Source organism: Hyla sarda, chromosome 2 (genome assembly GCF_029499605.1).
Source record: "Hyla sarda isolate aHylSar1 chromosome 2, aHylSar1.hap1, whole genome shotgun sequence".
Lineage (NCBI taxonomy): Eukaryota > Metazoa > Chordata > Amphibia > Anura > Hylidae > Hyla > Hyla sarda.
The window spans coordinates 213475353-213494295 of NC_079190.1; positions in this window are offsets into that span (position 1 = coordinate 213475353).

Genomic DNA, 18943 nt, shown 5'->3' on the forward strand with positions numbered 1-18943 from the left:
TGGGAGTTGTAGTTTTGAAACAGCTGGAGGTTTGCCCTCCCAAGTGAACGTACAGGTTACATTCACACAGACAGGTTTACAGTTAGTTTCCTGCTTCAAGTATGAGCTGCGGCAAATTTTTCGCCGCAGCGCAAATTTCTGGCGGGAAGCTCACTGTAAACCTGCGCCCGTGTAAATGTACCCTAAAAACACTACACTACACTACACTAACACATAATAAAGGGTAAAACACTACATAAACACCCCCTTACACTGTCCCCCAATAAAAATGAAAAATGTATTGCACGGCAGTGTTTCCAAAACAGAGCCTCCAGCTGTTGCAAAACAACAACTCCCAGCATTTCTGGACAGCCACTGACTGTCCCGGCATGCTGGGAGTTTAGCAACAGCTGGAGACACCCTGTTTGGGAATCACTGGCATAGAATACCCCTATGTCCACCCCTATGCAATCTCTAATTTAGTCCTCAAATGCACATGGCGCTCTCTCACTTCAGAGCCCTGTCGTATCGGGAGAAATTGCGTTACAAATTTTGGGGGGCTTTTTCTCCTTTTACCCCTTATGAAAAGGAAAAGTTGGGGGCTACACCAGCCTGTCAGTGTAAAAAAAAAATTAATTTTACACTAACATGCTGGTGTTGTCCTTTACTTTTTATTTTCACAAGTGTTAAAAGGAAAAAAAGACCCCCAAAATTTGTAACGCAATTTCTCCTGAGTACGGAAATACCCCATATGTGGGCGTAAAATGCTCTGCGGGTGCATAACAAGGCTCAAAAGTGAGAGCGCACCATGTACATTTGAGGCCTAAATTGGCGATTTGCACAGGGTGGCTGATTTTACAGCGGTTCTGACATAAACGCAAAAAAAAATAACTACCCACATGTGACCCCATTATGGAAACTACACCCCTCACGGAAACTAACAAGGGGTATAGTGAGCCTTTACACTCCACAGGTGTTTGACGAATTTTCATTAAAGTTGGATGGAAAAATGAAAAAAAAAATTCACAAAAATGCTGGTGTTACCCAAAATTTTTCATTTTCACAAGGAAACATAGGAAAAAAGCCCCCCAAAATTTGTAACCCCATTTTTTCTGAGTAAGAAAATACCCCAAATGTGGATGTAAAGTGCTCGGCGGGCGAACTACAATGCTCAGAAGAGAAGGAGCACCATTGGGATTTTGAAGATAAAATTTGTCCGGAATTGAAGGCTACGTGTGTTTACAAAGCCCCCATAGAGCCAGAACAATGGACCCCCCCCCCCCCCCACATATGACCCAATTTTGGAAACTACACCCCTCACATAATGTAATAAGGGGTAGAGTGAGCATTTACGCCCCACAGTTGTCTGACAGATTTTTGGAACAGTGGTCCGTGAAAATGAAAATTGTAATTTTTCATTTGCACAGCCCACTGTTCCAAAGATCTGTCAAACGCCAGTGGGGTGTAAATACTCACTGCAACATGGGGGGGCTTTGTAAATGCAAATGGCCCCCGACTTCTATTCCAACCAAATTCTGTCTTCAAAAGCTCAATGGTGCTCCTTCTCTTCTGAGCATTGTAGTGCACCAGCAGAGCACTTCATGTTCACACATTGGGTATTTCCATACTCAGAAGAAATGGGGTTACAAATTTGGGGGTCATTTTCTCCTATTACCCCTTGTAAAAATATAAAATGTGGGGGAAAACCAGCGTTTTAGTGAAAAAAAATTTTTTTCATTTACACATCCGACTTTAGCAAAAAGTCATCAAACACCTGTGAGGTTTTAAGGCTCACTGTATCAATTGATGTGTTCCTTGAGTGGTGTAGTTTCTAAAATAGTATGCCATGTGTTTTTTTTGCTGTTCTGGCACCATAGGGGCTTCCTAAATGCGACATGCCCTCCAAAAACCATTTCAGCAAAATTCGCTTTTCAAAAGCCAAACGTGACTCCTCCTCTTCTGAGCATTGTAGTGCGCCAGCAGAGCACTTGACGTCCACACTTGGGGTATTTCCATACTCAGAAGAGATGGGGTTACAAATTTTGGGGGGCATTTTGTCCTATTACCCCTAGTAAAAATTTAAAATTTTGGGGAAAGCTAGCATTTTAGTGGAAAAAAATAAATAAATCATTTACACATTCAACTTTAACAAAAAGTCATCAAACACCTGTGGGGTGTTAAGGCTCACGGGACCCCTTGTTACGTGCCTTGAGGGGTGTAGTTTCCAAAATAGTATGCCATGTGGGTTTTTTAGGGGCTTCCTAAATGCGACATGCCCCACAAAAACCATTTCAGAAAAACTCACTCTCCAAAATCCCATTGTCGCTCCGTCCCTTCTGAGCCCTCTACTGCGCCCGCCGTACACTTGACACATATGAGGTATTTCCTTACTTGAGAGAAATTGGGCTACACATTTTAGGAAGATTTCTCTCCTTTTACCCCTTGTAAAAATTCAAAAACTGGGTCTACAAGAACATGCCAGTGTAAAAAATGAAGATTTTGAATTTTCTCCTTCAATTTGCTTCTTTTCCTGTGAAACACCTAAAGGGTTAACAAACCTTTTGAATGTCATTTTGATTACTTTGGGGGTGAAGTTTTTATAATGGGGTCATTTGTGGGGCATTTCTAATATTAAAGCCCTTCAAATCCACTTCAAAACAGAACTGGTCCCTGAAAAATTTAGATTTTGAAAATTTTGTGAAAAATTGGAAAATTGCTGCTGAACTTTGAAGCCCTCTGATATCTTCCAAAAGTTAAAACATGTCAACGTTATGATGCAATCATAAAGTAGACATTTTGTATATGTGAATCAATATATAATTTATTTGGAATATTAATTTTCCTTATAAGCAGAGAGATTCAAAGTTTAAAAAAATGCAACATTTTCAACTTTTTCATAAAATTTTTGAATTTTTAACCAAGAAACGATGCAAGTATCGACAAAATTTTACCACTAACGTAAAGTAGAATATGTCATGAAAAAACTATCTCGGAATCAGAATAAAGGTAAAAGCATTCCAGAGTTATTAATGCTTAAAGTGACAGTGGTCAGATGTGCAAAAAATGGCCGGGTCCTACAGTGAAAATTGGCTGGGTCCTTAATGGGTTAAACCTCATAGAATGCAAAAGCTATTTTTCAATTTTTTAAATAATTTGCAGATCATGAACCGATTTACCAATTATGTGATTCCATAATTTAATGGTAACTTATTGATGGAAATGCCTGCTCTTTGTATGTGCATGAGTCCAGTTGGCAGTCTTATGACATTGCCAATCATGGATTAGGACCACCCGCTGGACTCATAAGGTTAGAATGACAACATATTTACAGTAAATGAAAGATTTAAATCTTTACCCAGTGTATTCAATTCAATTGGAGCAGTAAATATACAAATAGTGTAACCCCCCCCCCCCCCCCCAAACTGAAACCATATATATTACAGGTAGTCGTCTCTGGTCGCACCCCTCACATTCCTACTGGATAATTTGGGATGAAAGGTGCCTGTGTCCAGTGGCTCAGAACACCTACAAGAGAAAACAAGACAGAGTATAGTATAATAGCCTATCTGCTTATAACACCACAATTGCATAGTCTAATTCTCATCTGTTTAGAATACCTGTATAGAAAGGAAAATCGCAATACAATATAAATATATGCTTGAGCGTATCCTATATACAAAGAGCATATGCCGCTGTCATCTACAACCTTGCAATTGGAAGGAAATGTAGCAGATGACGAGAATCCGTGGCCCTGCAAAAAAAGGGGAGAACCTTAAGAAACTGGTGGGGACCAGCGGCACATATATACTGTCCCATAGTGCCTGCTAGTCTACCCTTACTCACGGTCTTGTTGGGGGTACAAGGGAGTGCTCCGTCCTGCTGAATCAGCAAACATTGGAGAATTGAAGCCCAGCCGTTTAAATACATACCAGCCGGTTATCGTCTAACGTCACTCTTCTGCAACCGCGCGCTACGGCGCGGCGCAGTACAGCAGCGTAGCGGCCGTGGAGACCACTCCCCCGTCGCCTCTCGGGAGAGCGCCCTCGCTGTCATGGTAACCCGGCAGACGAGATTCACCACAAGCCGCGCATGCGCTGACTGTTAGGGTTTGCTAGAGGTAATGGTGTTTTGCATGGCTAAATAGGAAAAAGCTTCTTACACAGCACAGTAGCCTCACAGCCGTCATTGGCAACAGCAAAGGAGGACTCACAATCAGGTAAGTATACTACCTAAGTAGAAGACACATTGCTGCCAATCTTAGTCTGGTATAGGCCATAGAGCAAGATCGCTAAAACTGACAGAAAAAATTCTCATAATACTCTACAGAGGTATATACAGATATAACTTGGATTTATGTGAATTCCTGATGACACAAAGACATATATATGAATCTATCATCAGGTAGTAGCTATGTATATGAATTGTGGGTTAGGCATATATAAGCATATACCCAAATTATAGACTGGAAACGTGCATCTGGTAAATAGAAATTCTCAAATACATGATCCCTTCCTGAGTGCCTGATGATATTCCAGGTATACCCAAGGAAATTAAGGAGCAGTACGGGGGTGCACTCTGATGAAAAACAAGAGCACTGACCTAATCAGTTTTTGGGGAGGGGTATGGCAGGGAAGGTAAAGCCTACCCTATCAGACCCTGGGTCCCCCCTATACTAGGCCCTATGCCTAGGTGGGGTGGCTGCTCTAAAAAGTGCGGTCCCACACAGGATCCTAACCTAGTACATCCCTAGACATCCCTACACATTGAGGGTGGGCTAATATCTCATAGGATCCCATGATCCTCCCTCTCTACCTTGCCTAGCCCATCATCTAGTCCCTAGAGTGCACTTCCGGGAGGTCCACCCCCTGGCTAGTCCAGGAAGCAGGCAAAATTGAACTGCTCGTTAAGGCCCCCCCAGGGCCCGACGGTCCAGATGGAAAATCCATTGGCATTCCTTCTGTAGGAGGGACCTGTCCAGGTCTCCCCCTCTAGGAGAAGGCTGTACTTTCTCCAACCCACAAAATGACAATACCTCTAACCTGCCCTGATGGACCAGATTGATGTGTCTGGCCAATGGTTTATCTCTATGATGACGAATGTCCCCTAGATGTTCTAATACACGGGTTTTTATGGCTCATAATCGTCCTGTGTATTCTACTTAGCTAGTATACTTACCTGATTGTGAGTCCTCCTTTGCTGTTGCCAATGACGGCTGTGAGGCTACTGTGCTGTGTCAGAAGCTGTTTCCTATTTAGCCATGCAAAACACAATTACCTCTAGCAAACCCTAACAGTCGGCGCATGCGCGACTTGTGGGGAATCTCATCTGCCAGTTTACCCTGACAGCGAGGACGCTCTCCCGAGAGGCGACGGCGGAGTGGTCTCCACGGCCGCTACGCCGCTGAACTGCGCCGCGGTCGCAGAAGGATGACGTCAGACGCCAAGCGGCTGGTATGTATTTAAATGGCTAGGCTTCAGTGCTCCAATCTCTGCTGATTCAGCAGGACGGAGCACTCCCTTGTACCCCCAACGAGACCGTGAGTAAGGGTAGACTAGCAGGCACTATGGGACAGTATATATGTGCCGCTGGTCCCCGCCAGTTTCTTAAGGTTCTCCTCTTTTTTCGCAGGGCCGCGGATTCTCGTCATCTGCTACATTTCCTTCCAATTGCAAGGTTGTAGATGACAGCGGCATATGCTCTTTGTATATAGGATACGCTCAAGCATATATTTATATTGCATTGCGATTTTCCTTTCTATACAGGTATTCTAAACAGATGAGAATTAGACTATGCAATTGTGGTGTTATAAGCAGATAGGCTATTATACTATACTCTGTCTTGTTTTCTCTTGTAGGTGTTTTGAACCACTGGACACAGGCACCTTTCATCCCAAATTATCCAGTAGGGATGTGAAGGGTGAGACCAGAGACGACTACCTGTAATATATATGGTTTCAGTTTGGGGGTTGCAATATTTGTATATTTAATGCTCCAATTGATAATATCCCTACATGCTCACCAGCGGTTTCTCCCCTGATGAAGTCACCTGGATGTAGGGTGACAGAAACGCGTTGGGTCCTGGTGGGGGTACCTATGTGAGCTATTGCAAACCTGTACTGGATACGGTGGCCATCACTATACTTTAACCGCTGTGTCTATATACAGTGTCACCAAAGCCACATTAGACTTTTGTGGCTGGATTAGCTATATATCGACTGTGACATTAATCCTTATAAATATTATTTTCTTTGGGCACATATTTTTAATAAAGGTTACGTTTTAAGCCAAGCAAGTAATTCACTCTCCCCTGATCCTGCCACCTGCCTGATGCCACACATCTGAAGTTTTCCTTTTTTTCACCCACCTTAGTCACCATGCTGCCTCCAACTCCACGCTGTGTCATTGTTACGCCTAGCGCTCCGGGTCCCCGCTCCTCCCCGGAGCGCTCACGGCGTCTTTCTCCCTGCAGCTCCCCGGTCGGTCCCGCTGACCGGGAGCGCTGCACTGTCATGGCCGTTGGGGATGCGATTCGCACACCGGGACGCGCCCGCTCGCGAATCGCATCCCAGGTCACTTACCCGTTCCCGTCCCCTGCTGTCATGTGCTGGCGCGCGCGGCTCCGCTCTCTAGGGCGCGCGCGCGCCAGCTCCCTGAGACTTAAAGGGCCAGTGCACCAATGATTGGTGCCTGGCCCAATTAGTTTAATTGGCTTCCACCTGGTCCCTGACTATATCTGACCTCCTCCCATGCACTCCCTTGCCGGATCTTGTTGCCCTTGTGCCTAGTGAAAGCGTATTGTGTGTCTAAAGCCTGTGTACCAGAACTTCTGCTATCCTCCCTGACTACGAACCTTGCCGCCTGCCCCCGACCTTCTGCTACGTCCGACCTTGCTTCCGTCTACTCCCTTGTACCTCGCCTATCATCAGCAGTCAGAGAGGTGACCCGTTGCTAGTGGATACGACCTGGTCACTACCGCCGCAGCAAGACCATCCCGCTTTGCGGCGGGCTCTGGTGAAAACCAGTAGTGACTTAGAACCGGTCCACTAGCGCGGTCCTCGCCAATCCCTCTCTGGCACAGAGGATCCACTACCTGCCAGCCGGCATCGTGACAGTAGATCCGGCCATGGATCCCGCTGACGTCCCTCTGCCTTATATCTCTGATATCACCACGGTGGTCGCCCAGCAATCCCGACAGATCGCCCATCTAACCCACCAGCTGTCGGAAGTATTCACCATTGTGCAGCAACTTCAGTCGCAACTTCAGCAGCAATCATCTCCTCCGCCAGCTCCTGCACCCCTTCCGCAGCGAGTGGCCACTCCTAGCCTCCGCCTGTCCTTGCCGGACAAATTTAATGGGGACTCTAAGTTTTGCCGTGGCTTTCTTTCGCAATGTTCTCTGCACTTGGAGATGATGTCGGACCAGTTTCCTACTGAAAGGTCTAAGGTGGCTTTCGTAGTCAGCCTTCTGTCTGGAAAAGCTCTGTCATGGGCCACACCGCTCTGGGACCGCAATGACCCCGTCACTGCCTCTGTACACTCCTTCTTCTCGGAAATTCGAAGTGTCTTTGAGGAACCTGCCCGAGCCTCTTCTGCTGAGACTGCCCTGCTGAACCTGGTCCAGGGTAATTCTTCCGTTGGCGAGTACGCCATACAATTCCGTACTCTTGCTTCTGAACTTTCCTGGAATAATGAGGCCCTCTGCGCGACCTTTAAAAAAGGCCTATCCAGCAACATTAAAGATGTTCTGGCCGCACGAGAAACTCCTGCTAACCTGCATGAACTCATTCATCTAGCCACGCGCATTGACATGCGTTTTTCTGAGAGACATCAAGAGCTCCGCCAGGAAAAAGACTTAGATCTCTGGACACCTCTCCCACAGTCTCCACTGCAATCTGCACCTAGGCCTCCCGCCGAGGAAGCCATGCAAGTGGATCGGTCTCGCCTGACCCTGGAAGAGAGGAATCGCCGTAAGGAAGAGAATCTTTGTCTGTACTGTGCCAGTACCGAACATTTTTTGGTGGATTGCCCTATCCGTCCTCCACGTCTGGGAAACGCACGCTCGCACCCAGCTCTCGTGGGTGTGGCGTCTCTGGATGCTAAGTCGGCTTCTCCACGTCTCACGGTGCCTGTACGGATTTCTACTTCAGCCAGCTCTTCCCTCTCAGCCGTGGCCTGCCTGGACTCTGGTGCTTCTGGGAATTTTATTCGGGAGTCCTTGGTGAATAAATTCCGCATTCCGATGACCCGTCTTGTCAAGCCACTCCACATTTCCGCGGTCAACGGAGCCAGGTTGGATTGCACCGTGCGTTACCGCACGGAGCCCCTCCTAATGTGCATCGGACCTCATCACGAGAAAATTGAATTTTTGGTCCTTCCCAATTGCACTTCCGAAATTCTCCTTGGACTACCCTGGCTTCTACACCATTCCCCAACTCTGGACTGGTCCACTGGGGAGATCAAGAGTTGGGGTCCCTCTTGTTCCAAGGACTGCCTTAAACCGGTTCCCAATACTCCCTGCCGTGACCCTGTGGTTCCTCCTGTATCCGGTCCCCCTAAGGTCGTTAGGGACTCTGCCTGCCACAGAAAATGCCTCTCCCCCCCTCCCAGTCCCTTCAGGCAAGCCTCTGTGTTCCCTCATGGCTCCCGTCCTTGTGTCTCCCTGCCCCATGCCAAGCTTCACCCTCTGCCCTCCCTCCCCATTCCTACTCCTGCTGTACTGCCTGCCATTGAGGAAACCATCCATTCCTTCCCGGTGTCCTCATCCCAGGGGAGGCAGTCACCGGACAAAAAAAAGGGGAGACCTAAGGGGGGGGGTACTGTTACGCCTAGCGCTCCGGGTCCCCGCTCCTCCCCGGAGCGCTCACGGCGTCTTTCTCCCTGCAGCTCCCCGGTCGGTCCCGCTGACCGGGAGCGCTGCACTGTCATGGCCGTTGGGGATGCGATTCGCACACCGGGACGCGCCCGCTCGCGAATCGCATCCCAGGTCACTTACCCGTTCCCGTCCCCTGCTGTCATGTGCTGGCGCGCGCGGCTCCGCTCTCTAGGGCGCGCGCGCGCCAGCTCCCTGAGACTTAAAGGGCCAGTGCACCAATGATTGGTGCCTGGCCCAATTAGTTTAATTGGCTTCCACCTGGTCCCTGACTATATCTGACCTCCTCCCATGCACTCCCTTGCCGGATCTTGTTGCCCTTGTGCCTAGTGAAAGCGTATTGTGTGTCTAAAGCCTGTGTACCAGAACTTCTGCTATCCTCCCTGACTACGAACCTTGCCGCCTGCCCCCGACCTTCTGCTACGTCCGACCTTGCTTCCGTCTACTCCCTTGTACCTCGCCTATCATCAGCAGTCAGAGAGGTGACCCGTTGCTAGTGGATACGACCTGGTCACTACCGCCGCAGCAAGACCATCCCGCTTTGCGGCGGGCTCTGGTGAAAACCAGTAGTGACTTAGAACCGGTCCACTAGCGCGGTCCTCGCCAATCCCTCTCTGGCACAGAGGATGCACTACCTGCCAGCCGGCATCGTGACAGTCATTCAGCCATTATGTGGTCTCCTCATGCTGCCGCCAACTCCAGGCTTTGTCACTCAGCCACTATATGCTGCCGCCACCTCCACCCTGTGTCATTCAGCCACTATATGGTCTCCTCATTCTGCCAACACCTCCACACTGTGTCATTCAGCCACTATATGGTCTCCTCATGCTGCTGTCACCTCCTCGCTGTGTCATTCGACCACTATATTGTCTTCCCATGCTGCCGCCACCTCCACGCTGTGTCATTCAGCCACTATATGGTCTCCTCATGCTGATGCCACCTCCGGGCTCTGTCATTTTGACACTCTTCTACAGTGCCTCTGGTCTGCATGTCATATTGAATAACAGTATTATTTCACTAACCCAACACACACCCTATGCGTGTTACAGCAAGGCAAAGTGTTCTACACCCCTATTGAGGCTTTCTGTAGGCCAAAAATAGACGTTTTCAATAGCGATTCGCCACAAATACATTTGAACCAAAACATTTTTTTGGGAAAATTAGGTGAATTAGCCGAATCAAATTTTTCAAAAATTTGCTCATCTCTATCTAGGCCCTTAAGACTTTAAAGGAGGTGTCCGGTACAGACTATTCCTATTCCATCCTGCCCAGGCTGCAAAAGAAGAGAAAACAAACTTTCACTTACCTTCCTATGTTCCCCAGAGCTCGGCAACAGCTGATCGGTTGGCCAGGCTGCCTGCTTCCTACTTCCTTTAGCCCGGGACATCACACAGCGCTTCTGCCTATCATCGGCCGAGGTGGGACATCGCTGCGGCCAGTGATAGGCTGAAGCACCAGAATTCCCAGGATTCCTTGCCCCATGTCCTCACATGTGGATCCGCCATTTTAGATGCCCGGCCCCTGGAGCCTGGACCACACTAAATGGAGTTTAATGAAGCGATTCATGCAATCGAACTGCGGCGATATTCGTATTCATTACGAATCAAATTTTTACTGAAATTCTTAAATAATTCTGATTCGTCAGATTTGATTTGCCCATCCCTAGTCATTTTATTATAGATGTGCCCCATTATGTATAATAAAAAAGCTTCTTGATTTCCTGCCCTCCTTTCCCAGCTGGACACCGCTCCTGTGCATGGTATTGCAGCATATGGAGGACTTTGTAATCACACAATGCCACTCAGCCACCTCAACTGCATCTGTGCTGGCTTCTTGTACACAGTATGTTTGAGGAGGCCATGGTCACATGCTCCTCCATATTCCTTAATGTAATGGATGTGAGAACCGATAGACAAAGTGAACATTTCCAGATCCTATACTTTGTATTAGCAGGCTTGTAAGCATTCTCTGTGACCTGTGCAGAGGTCATTCTATAAGGGAGGCTGAGTCCCAATTGTCTTCTTCATATATTAGAGTCACCTTTCATTGAATTACTGTAGAGATCCCTTTTCAGTCTCCTCTTTATCATCACAGACAGAACAGGAAGTCTCATATTACTTTTAGGCTTAGTGGTGAGAATGAATACTGCAAGATTTCAGTATTATTTTATAATATAAATAGTTAAATTGGAAAACTGGGTAAAAAACATCACCAAAAATTATTTAAAAATAAGTTTAACATAAAAACTAGATTTAAACAATAAGTCATTTTCTGATGACAAATTCCCTTTAAGAATAAGCATAGAAACCCCCCACACACAACAGTAATGGTTCTCAGTTGGTCTATTTCCTATTGTCCTTCTAAGGTCATTGTTTACACAAATCCAAATAAAACAATTTTCTTTTTTCTCTATGATTGAATTAGAAGCAACAGAAAGAAAAAAACAAATGCAATGCAGATTATCCCGACAGACAGCACAAATCAATCTAGTACTGGCATAGGTAAATATTTACAGGGGAAAAACACTTTGCATTAAATATCAACAATTTATCCCATAACAAATGACCTCCTTGATATACATTTGTGCTATTTTATTTCCACCCAAGGATCTTAAGGAATGGCAGCTCCTTGATTGACTGGCATCTCTTACATTCTTGAATTACCACAAACAGCTTTAAATTGCACAGAAAGCCAAGGAATGGAGACTGTGGTCTAATATAAACATTGATAAGTGGTTAGAACACTGAAAATAAGGCACAGATTACTTATTAATAAGCAATGTAGAACAGAGTTAGCAGAAAGCACAGAGATTAGACACCGCACAGTTATGAATCAGGATGCACAACAATATCAATCAGATGTTCATGGTACATTCAAGGTTCATGGTACATTCAAGACATAGAAACTAAAAATAAGGTCAAATGCTTGTGTTGTGAGGTGTTCTAGGCTATTTGTGCTTCATACTGATCTCCATATGTTCTCATCTATTGTCCGCCAGCTGCACAGGTGGCCTACACAGATCACAGGATGCCCCACTCCCTCAACCTGATGTGCAGAAAAAAATCAATACTGGGGTGCATAATCCATTCAACTGAATGTTTGAATGTACCACATCCAAAAACCATTCCCCAATTGTATGTAGTATTGCAGCTCAGCCCATTCATTTCATTGAAGCTGTACACAATGCTGTACCACAATAATTTTGACAAGTAACCCCATAAAACAATATCATTGGGAATTGAATTCAAGTGCGTGCATTAAAAAATTTAAGTGTTCTCTTTTACGGGACCGTTCACACAAGAGCGCATCCGCAGAGTATTTGACCCTGCGCATGCGCTGCCGGCACATACAGAGTTAAGGCAGAGTGAGCTCCCTGCTGCTGCTGCTTTAGCTCTGTGTGTCCGCTCATGACTGGATTTCCTGCCAGCAATCATGAGCGGACACACAGAGCTATGACAGCAGCAGCAGAGATTTCGCTGGCAGCGCATCCGTGGCATCAAATATGCTCTCGTGTAAACGTACCCTTAAAGGGAACCTGTCAGCAGATTTTACCGTATATGACTGTTAACAACAGATTAAATAGAGTAAACCATGTCCCCATGTCCTCTGGGTAGGCAATTAGTGATAGTGCCAGAAATAGGCTTCAAAGCTGTCCGCATCATCTGCTAATTAGCTCTAAAAAAGTATTAACAAAACAAGTATTATTTTAAGTATTAAAATCTAACATTATCGATTCTGCACATTTAATGGCATCAGATGGAAAATGCAATACATTCTTTGTCACGTTACGAATAGCGCAAGGGGTTAACTGGCATGCAAATCAGGAGACTCCATGACTCCTATAATCCATTGAATCAATATATCGATGCACACACACCAGTACTTCCTGAGTAATGTAAAACTTAACTTTTCTGTTTTTTTGGCCAAACAATCCGCAATTGTATTAAACGTGAAAAAACAATACAAGTTATAAGAATCCCCCCAATGCTCTCGTTTGTAGCAGAAAGACCCCCAAGATCTAAAATTCTCTCCAGCCTGAGTGGTAGAACAGACAATGGTGATGCTGTAATATTTCAGGGGTCATGCCACATTTTTTCAAGAATAAACCAGGTGCACCCGCCACCAAGTTGTGTGAGTATGCAATCTTTTAGGACTACATCTGCTGAGAGAAAATATAGTTAAAATGTCTCATACTATATAAAATAGAATTACATACCTATTTGTAATATGTGCTAAACAGAGGAATATCAATTATGAAATATATTTTCCTTTTATAAGAATACGCTGAAGTTACAGTATTTGTTCGGCCCATTTGGGCTGAGCGCATCTAGCTTCTGTATCTAATGGACCTCAAGCTGTAGGAGCTTGGTTTTAACCTATTCATGACTGGTACAGACCACCTTTCCTAATATCGTTTTATGTCGTTTTATCTAGAGGCTGTCACTCAAACAGGGTAGGCAGATGCAAGCTGGCTGTGTGGTGATGATAAAAAGGATATGGGCTGTAATGCTCTGGGTTCTTACCAAGCTGAGGAATACCCACTGCGCACTTGTGCATCATTTGCATTTTAACAAAAAGGCTTATATATCGCCAATGGAAAGGACTATTGAAATTAAGAAAGGCATCCCTAGATTCATGGTGTCTGTTTACACCTTGTTTTTCTGCTGACAGGTTTAGATTCTTCTTGTCTTAAAGGAGTACTCCGCCCCTAGACATCTTATATAAGATAATATGTCTGGGGATAAGATGTCTGATCGCGGGGGTCCCACTGCTGGGGACCCCCGCATTCTCTCCGGCAGCCCCCCGAGTCATCAGCTGTACGGAGCTAAGTTTGCTCCACGGCTGTTGACTCACCATACAGGGGCTGGCGGTTTGTGATGTCATGGCCCCACCCCTCGTGATATCATGCCCTGCCCTCTTAATGCAAGTCTATGGGAGGGGGCGTGATGGCGGCCAGCCCCCTCCCATAGACTTGAATTAAGGGGGTGGGGCATGGCATCACAAGGGGTGGAGCCGTGATGTCACAGGCCGCCAACACCTGTATTGTGAGTCATCAGCCAAGGAGCAAACTTAGCTCCATATAGCTGATGCCTCGGGGGCTGCAGGAGAGATTGCAGGGGTCCCAGCAGCAGGACCCCCCGCGATCAGACATCTTATCCCCTATCCTTGGAGTACCCCTGTAAGGCTTTTTACAGTCAGCAGTAAATTTGAAAATTTTGCAAGTAAGATTAATTTGCGGGGGGACTTAAAGAGGCACTGTCATTGTTAAAAACTTTTCATATATTGCAGGACTCATTATAATATGACATTTCACAATATACACCTGTTAAAAAAAAATACATTTTCACCTGAAATTCAAGCTCAAAATAGCCGCCACTAGGGGACGCCTGTCTTTTAGCCAGACAGACTAGTCTACAGCATACTGGATACCGGCCGTAAAGCATACCGGTATCCAGTATAGGAGATTTCTATTGTGTATGCAAAACTGCAGATAAAGGATGTGTGGACATGCTGGGAGCTGTAGTTTTACAACAGCTGGAGGCAACACTGCTCTAACAGTTATTTACAAACATTGCAGCTTCAATTGTTACTAAACTACAACTCCCAGCATGCTGGAATAGTCAAAGCTTTCTCAGACTCCTGAATGACAAAGAAGTTGATCAGACATTCAGGAGTCTGGGAAAGATGAATGACACACATAGTGACAGCTATGCTGATTAGCATCCAGCTTTGCTAGGAGAAGAAAAAACAGATAGAACATGTATTCATAAAAATGCTGTACTTTTATCTAAAAAATCCTTGCACTAATTTTATAAAGATCTATTCTTATATTTATACATTTTATCCTGTTATGAATTCACCATAATGTCTTTTGATTACTGCAGGCAAGCTCCAAGTATCTTCCTCTGACACATGACACAGCATAAAACCAGAGAGGAAAGGGTTACAGAGTAGAGAGTACTGATTGGCTGACTGCTCAGGCTTGCTCCTGTGAGGGAGACAGAATGACACGCCCCCTCCAGCCTGCACAATGAAAAAGTAACTCACCAGCAGATAAATGCTTATATCTCTGGATATATAGGTCAGAGACACATAAAAAATATATGCACATGATCAGGATTGGGTCCTGAGTAACATATAACTTTTTTCTTTTTTTTTTTTTGCACTATGACAGGTGTGCTTTAAATAATTTCAAATGCAACTGTATATGTCACAATGTACAGATATATTGGCTTAGTATGTATGGATTTTAGTGTATGTGTTCCTTTTTAAAATAGTAAAATGAAAACTTTGTTTCACATGAAACTTTAGCAAAATCTATCTATTCAGTATCCTTCCAGAAGGTATTGTACATTAATCTAGCCAGTACATCTTCAGACAACACAATGCATAGATTATACAATGGAGAAAATCTACAATAAGGTTTCCTTTAACTAATGCTACTGTCTAAAACAGATGTAGAATTAATGAGCAGCAAAACTGTAAACACGTCAAAAAATAGAACAATATGGATAATTTTCTAAGGAAAACAAAGCCGTTTAATTTAAGCCGTATCATTTATGCTTCATAATGTTAATGGATTGCTTACAAAACACAATGATGGGATCTTCTATTTGTTTATGTTTAACTTCCATTGCCTCAACAATATACATATTTAGCAGTTATCAATAGGAGCTAGGGACCAACAAATAAAAGTTATTTCAGATCTCTTAAACATTCATGGTTGCTATAAATGTTTACATTCAATGTGTGTTAAGAAAGCTTATGTCTATTATGTGAAAGATCATAAAATATATTAAATACAGTAAAATAAGAAATCCTATACAATAATGAATCCCCCATTTACAATAAAACAGTCAGAAATAGCAATATTACATGAAAATACAACATCATTAGACTTCGGGTGAAAGAAGCCTTGGATAATCAACCCCTTCTGTCTAGAATTAATTAAAGATCATAAAAACCTAGTACAAGGCAGAAAGCATATTTCTATACTACATTCTCTACATTATGGCATCAAATCATAGGAAATTACTTTGATTATAAAGTATAATAATTAGCAGAGAACTCTAACATAGGACAATCTATTCTTTTTTATTGCTTAGACCATACAGGTACACCGTCAGAGGATGCAGAAATGGCCGTCTCACCCAGTCCTGGTACCCAACGTGACCCTAAGGTTCCTCTGGTATATGGTAGGAGCCTTTTTACAAAATTGCATTGGAAACCAGGAGCTTTAAGTTACTCTACTGTAAACACAAATAACATTTGTGTGACGTTGTGCAGCCTACATCCCATTAATGTTCAACAACCCAACAGTTACTAAAGATTGGTGCAAGTAGACGTGTTTAGCTAAGTTAGGTGCACCGCTCATTATAAGAGAGAGAGAGCGCTAATACATTTAGCAAGCTGTGTACTTGTATCAGTGGGACACAATCAGGTAAGGTCTTCTAGGCACTATTTATCCATTATTAATGTAGTACGACACTAACTGTATGGAGAATGTACTTATTTATATGAGCACCATCTTCCGCTATGTTTCTCAGGACTGCAAGGTAAAACAAATTTGTTTGCTTGATGTGTTATTTAGTTGGGTGATATATGTACAATTTATCTTGACTCTGTGTCCGCTATTTATCTGTGCACTGTATAAACTATCTTGGGGCCATAAGGAAATAGTATTCTGGGTCATAGTCTGCAGGGCACTGTATAGCCTTAGTTTTTGGGGTGCAGTATGACAATATTTATTTAGGTGCTGTATTATATTTAGCTGGGATTTTTAAAATGCACTATTTATCTGGTTGATGTGTGCTGTTTTTTGTGTGATTTATAAGTGTGTCACCAAGAATGGAATTATTTAGCATTTTTAGATTTTGTCATAGTCCATGGGACAGTATAAGTAATATTAGTTAAGGGTAATAGTTCAGTGTACGTAATGTAAGGCTTATATCTATCTATATATATAAAACTCAACGCGTGTGTGTGTATGTATGTATGTATATATGTATGTATGTTCCACAAAAACTTCCAAACGGCTAAAGATATTAACATGAAACTTAGCACACATGTTACTTATATGTCAACAACAAACATAGGATAGGTGATTTAACCCTTACTCACCCCCATTTGCCAGGGGCGGGGCTTATGTTTAAAGTCCCATTCAAGTCTATGGGAAATATATGTTACTACATACGTATTTCAATAATACTGTTACTTATATGTCCACTTAAAATATAGGATAGTTAATTTAACCCTTAACTACCCCCATTTGTGAGTGTCAGGGTTTTTGTTTAAAGTCCCATGCAAATCAATGGGAAATGTATGTTCTCACATAACTTCTGTATGGCTGGAGATATTTCAATACCTGGTACACATATTACAGGTCAGAATATGAGGACGGGATGGGAGGTCAGGATAGGAGGTCGGGATAGGAGGTCGGGATAGGAGGACTCAATAGGAGGACTCAATAGGAGGTCAGGATAGGAGGAAGGGATAGGAGGTTGGGATAGATGGACTGGATAGGAAGACCGGGATAGGAAGACCGGGATAGGAGGACCGGGATAGGAGGACCGGGATAGGAGGACCGGGATAGGAGGACGGGATAGGAGGACAGGATAGGAGGACAGGATAGGAGGACAGGATAGGAGGTCAGGATAGGAGGTCAGGATAGGAGGTCAGGATAGGAGGTCGGGATAGGAGGATGGGATAGGAGGTTGGGATAGATGGACTGGATAGGAGGACTGGATAGGAGGTCGGGATAGGAAGACCGGGATAGGAGGACAGGGATAGGAGGACAGGATAGGAGGTCGGGATAGGAGGTCAGGATAGGAGGACGGGATAGGAGGACGGGATAGGAGGACGGGATAGGAGGACGGGATGGGAGGACGGGATGGGAGGTCGGGATGGGAGGTCGGGATGGGAGGTCGGAATATGAGGACGGGTTATGAGGACGGGTTATGAGGACAGGTTATGAGGACGGGATATGAGGACGGGATAGGAGGTCGGGATATGAGGACCGGATATGGGGTTGGGATATGACAACAATATATGAGGGCGGGATATGAAGTCACAAGCTTCCTCCTTTGTTTATTTTCCTCCCCAACAAGGATTAGAAAGGAAAAACCGGGCAACGCCGGGTACTCCGCTAGTATATATATAAAGTTCAACGTGTGTGTATGTATGTGTGTATGTTCCACAGGTCGGGAGGTCGGGATAGAAGGATGGGATAGGAGGACGGGATAGATGGACTGGATAGGAGGACGGGATAGGATGACGGGAAAGGAGGATGGGAAAGGAGGTCGAGATATGGGGATGGGAAAGGAGGACGGGATAGGAGGACGGGAAAGGAGGACGGGATAGGAGAATGTGATAGGAGGACGGGATAGGAGGATGGGATAGTAGGTCGGGATAGTAGGTCGGGATAGTAGGTCGGGATAGGAGGACGGGATAGGAGGACGGGATAGGAGGACGGGATAGGAGGACGGGATAGGAGGTCGGGATAGGAGGATGGGATAGGAGGACGGGATAGATGGACTGGATAGGAGGACTGGATATGATGACGGGAAAGGAGGACGGGAAGGGAGGTCGAGATATGAGGACGGGATAGGAGGACGGGATAGGAGGACGGGATAGGAGGACGGGATAGGAGGACGGGATAGGAGGATGGGATAGGAGGACGGGATAGGAGGTCGGGATAGGAGGTCAGGATAGGAGGTCGGGATAGGAGGTCGGGATATGAAGTCAAAAGCTTCCTCCTTTGTTTATTTTTCTCCCCAACAAAGATTAGGAAGGGAAAACCGGGCAACGCCGGGTACTCAGCTAGTTTAATAAAGATTTCATACATAAGATTTTGGTCTGTACTTTAGGCAAAAACAAAAAAAAAGCTGCAAATCTTTCCCTTATCCTTTTTCTCTATGTTTTGGGTAAAATGCTGACAAAAATACTATGTGTGAAGACAACCTAATCGTTTACTGTCAATTTGGTTGAACAGCCTTCTCTTACACGTCCTGTCTACTGCTCTGCCCTTCCTCATTAAAAGGGTACTCCGGTGGAAAACTAATTTTTGTAAATCAACTGGTGCCAGAAAGTTAAACAG